The sequence below is a fragment of the Meriones unguiculatus genome (genome assembly GCF_030254825.1).
Source record: "Meriones unguiculatus strain TT.TT164.6M chromosome 13 unlocalized genomic scaffold, Bangor_MerUng_6.1 Chr13_unordered_Scaffold_28, whole genome shotgun sequence".
Taxonomy (NCBI): domain Eukaryota; kingdom Metazoa; phylum Chordata; class Mammalia; order Rodentia; family Muridae; genus Meriones; species Meriones unguiculatus.
In genome coordinates, this window is record NW_026843644.1 from 9,880,432 (window position 1) to 9,884,768 (window position 4,337).

At 35.2% G+C, this 4,337-nt stretch overlaps 1 pseudogene; it reads right to left on the reverse strand.

The window, feature by feature from the left end:
* Window positions 1-3,583: 3,583 nt before the first annotated feature.
* Window positions 3,584-4,014, reverse strand: LOC132650642 (single-stranded DNA-binding protein, mitochondrial-like; annotated as a pseudogene).
* Between the last annotated feature and the right edge of the window lie 323 nt (window positions 4,015-4,337).

The following is a 4,337-nucleotide window of genomic DNA, read 5'->3' on the forward strand; positions in this document are numbered from 1 at the left end:
ATTTATAGTATAGTTTGAGATAAGGGATGGAGAAACTTCCTGAAAATCTGTTATTTTATAGGATTTTTTTAAACAATTCTGTTTTTTTTTTCTTTTTTTTTCTCATGAAGCTGAGAATTGTTCTTTCAAGGTTTGTAAGGAGTTGTGTTGATATTTTGATGGGAATATCATTGAATCTGTAGAATGTTTTTGGTAATATGGCAATTTTTACTATGTTGATCCTACTGATCCATGAGCATGAGAGATCTTTCTATCTTTTGTTATCTTCTTCAATTTCTTTTTTCAGAGGCTTTAAGTTTTTTTTTTTTTTTAATTTTCATATAGGTTTTAAACTTGCTTGGTTAGGATAACACCAAGATACTTTATGGTTTTTTTTCTGGCTATTGTGAGGGGTGTTCTTTCCCTAATTCTTTCTCAGGCAGTTTGTCTTTTGTATACAGGAGTCCTACTCATTTTTTGTTAACTTTGTATCCAGCCACTTCGCTGAAGAGTTTTTTAATTGTAGGCATTCCCTAGAAGAACTTTTGGGGACACTTATGTATACTGTCATTTCATCTGTGAATAGTGATACTTTGACTTCTTCCTTTTCAATTTTTACCCCCTTAAACTCCTTTGTTGTCTTATTGCTCTAGATAGGACTTCGGATACTGTATTGAAGAGATTTGGAGAGAGTGGGTAGCCTTGCCTTGTTCCTTAGTTCAGTGGAATTGATTTAACTTTCTTTCCATTTAGTTTGTTGTTAGCTATAGGGTTGCTGTGTATTGCCTTCACTGTTTTTAGGTATGTGCCTTGTACCCTCGATGTCTTCTAGACTTTAAACAAGAATAAGTGTTGGATATTGTCAAATGTTTTTGCAGCATCTAAGGAAATGATCATGTGGTTGTTTTTTTTTTCAATTTATTTATATGATGGATTACATTGATTGATTCCATGTATTTAACCACCGCTGTATGCATGGGATGGAGTCTACTTGGTTATGGTGGATGATATCTTTGATATGCTCTTGGATTTGGTTTGTGAGTATTTTATTGAGTATTTTTGCATTATTGTTCATAAGAGTTATTGGTCTGAAATTCTCTTTCTTTTTTGGGTCTTTGAGGATTTATCAAGGTGACTGCAGTCTTACAAAAGGAGTTTGGTCATGTTGATTCCATTTATATGTTATCAAATAGTTTGAAGAATATCGGTATTCTCTCTTCTTTGAAACTCCTGTAGAATTCAGCTCTGAAATCATTTGTCCCTTGGTTGGGATTCTTTTGATGTTTGCTTCTATTCGCTGAGGGGATGTAAGACTTTTAAATTTCTTTACCTGATCTTGATTCAACTTTGGTAAGTGGAAACAATCAAAAAACTGTATATTTCATTTTGATTTTCAAATTTTGTGGCATATGGGCTTTTGATATAAGAGCTAATGTTTCTTTGGATTTTCTCAGTGTCTGTTATATCTCTCTTTTTATCAGACTTGGTTGATTTGGATAGTGTCTCTCAGCCATTTTCTTAGTTTGACTAAGAATTTGTTTTTTTATTTTCTCAAAGAACTAGCTCCTGGTTTTCTTGATTGTTTGAATTGTTCTTTTTGTTCCTAATGTATTGATTTCAGCCCTGAGTTTGGTTATCTAGTGGTCTACTCCTGTTGGGTGTGTCTGCTCCTTTTTTCCTAGAGTATTCAGGTGTGCCATTCAGTTCCTTGTATGGAAAGTCTCCAATAGTTTATGAAGGCAATTAGTGCTATTAAATCTCTTCTTAAGACTACTTTCATTGCATCTCATAAGTTTTGGTATGATGTGCCTTCATTTTCATTGAACTGTAGAAAGTTCTTTGTTTCTTCCCTGACCGAGATTTCATTGAGTAGGGAGTTGTTCAGTTTCCATGTATGTGTAGGCTTTTTGCTATTTCTGTTATTGTCAAGATCCATCTTTAGTCCATCATGGTCTGATAGGATACAAGATATTACTTCAATCTTGCATCTTTTGAGGCCTGGTTTGTGACCTACTGTATGGTCATTTTTAGAGAAGGGTCCGTAAGGTGCTGGAAAGAAGATATATTCTTTTCTGTTTGGGTGAACATTTCTCTAGATATTGGGTAGGTATATTTAATTCATGACATCCATTAGTATCATTATATCTCATTTTAGGTTCTGTTTCACTGCTCTGTCTTTTGATGATAGTGAGCTGTCTCTCACTATTAATGTGTGGTGATTGAAATGTTCTTTAAACTTTATCAATGTTTCTTTTACAAATGTCGGTGCCCTTGAATTTAGGGCATAGTTGCCCAGAATTGAGACACCATCTTGGTGGAATTTTCCTTTTATGAGTTTGAAGTATCCTTCCTCATCCCTCTCAATTAATTTTGGTTAACTGTCTGCTGTATTAGACATAAGAATTGCTACTCCTGCTTGTTTCCTGGGTCCATTTGCTTGAAAATCTCATTCCTGCTTCAACATCCCAAGAACTTTTCCAGGGTTTAGTTCAGTGCTCTGAGGTTTGAACCCACTTTTCCCCTCACCATTGGGTTTCCTTTCACCTGGGAAACACAGTCAGTGGTGTTTTGTGGCCTACTGTTCCAACTATTATTCACTGTGCAGTCTCTGCTACCCTGCTGATCAGACACAGTGTGCAATTAGCTCTGCCATCTGGGTTCTGTTTTTTTTTAATTTTTACTGAATATGAGTATTTTGCTTGTACGCATGACTATGCAACTCTTGTGTGCCTGTTCCTCACATCAGTCAGAAGATTGCCTCAGAACTCATGAACCTAGAATAATGCATAGTAGTGGGTTCCATGTAAATACTGACAATTGAGCCCAATTATTTGCAAGAGCAGCAAAAGCTCCTCACTGCTGAGCCATCTGTCCTGCCTTATATTGCTTATTTATCATCAGCATTTTCATTGCTAATATTTTTTTTTAAATTTTTAAGCATGCATTTCCTTTTAGTAAGATCTTATTAATGTTACAGTTTAAGCTGTGGCACTGCTGGTTTCTGGAAGATTAATACAGAATTGGATTGAATGTATAATTTCTTGTAGGAGCTTCAGTAAAGACCTCTGAGTTTTTTCTACCTATTATATTTGTTTGATTGACTTTTAGGGGAGGCTCTGTCTTACAATATGGGTCTGGCTGTCCTGGAACTCTTTAAATAGATAATGCTGGCAACCAACTCAATGAGATTCACCTGCCTCTGCCTCCTGAGTGATGGAATTAGAGGCATAACTGAATAAACCCAGCTTGTCCATCATTTTCTGTAGTTAATAAATGTTCATAAATTTCTCATGATATGTAATCAGTACTGTTCATATGTTCATTTCTCTCTGTATCTCTGTCTCTATCTTTTTCTTTCTATTTCACGATCTTCTCTCTGTTTGTCTTTGTCCACATTAATTGGCATGTCTATTTCAAGGCTATATCCTATTCAAAGTGTTCAGATATGACACAGTTATTCAGTTTTCTTCTAAGAATGACTTATTGATAACATGAGCACTTCCCTTTTAATATAAAAGCTTTATTCTTTATTTTTCAACTATAGACTATACAAAATTTGGAAAGGAGAATATACAAAACAATTATCAAAGAATAATCATGTGTTCTATGCCTTTTCTTTTGTCTGGTCACTCACAAATATAATCTTATTAGCTATGATTGTTGTTGTTTGCCAACTCACATTATTTTTATCCATGTATTCACCATAGTCCACTATCCTGTCCACAAATATTCAAGCCCCCCTTTTCACATATTGATATGTCATATCTCTGAGGCCTGGTCAAAACACAATATTCAATGCCACAATGTCTTTGGACTGATGCCAGTGTCCCCTGATCACAACATCTCATTTGTTGCTAGACAAAATATCGTGGCTATGTTTTTTTTTCCTTCCACCTCTTTGATGACTGGGTCCTGACCAACTCACCCAAGTAACTGAACCCAATTCATAGATTGCTCAAGGATCCAACTGCTGGCTACTTGAGATTCATGTTTCACAAACTGATAAAACTTCTATAACATAGGTCTTCAAAGCATGGCTTTGTTTTTTCTTACAATCTAATATTTAGGCTTTTCCTTCTCCCCTCCTTCATCAGATGCACAACACCTAACTGTCTCTCATTAGTATTTCTGTGTCAGAAAATAAATGAAAGAAGTACCAGAAATATGTGAATATGTTTCCAATGAAGTATAAATTTATATTGTTGCTACTGTTTCTGTTGTACACATGTATCACATATTTTAGAATTCAGTGACCTTCAATCATGTGCATGTGAAATTCAGCCAAGAAGAGTGGGCTTTGCTGGAACCTTCCCAGAAGCAACTCTACAAAGATGTGATGCTAGAGACCTGTAAAAACC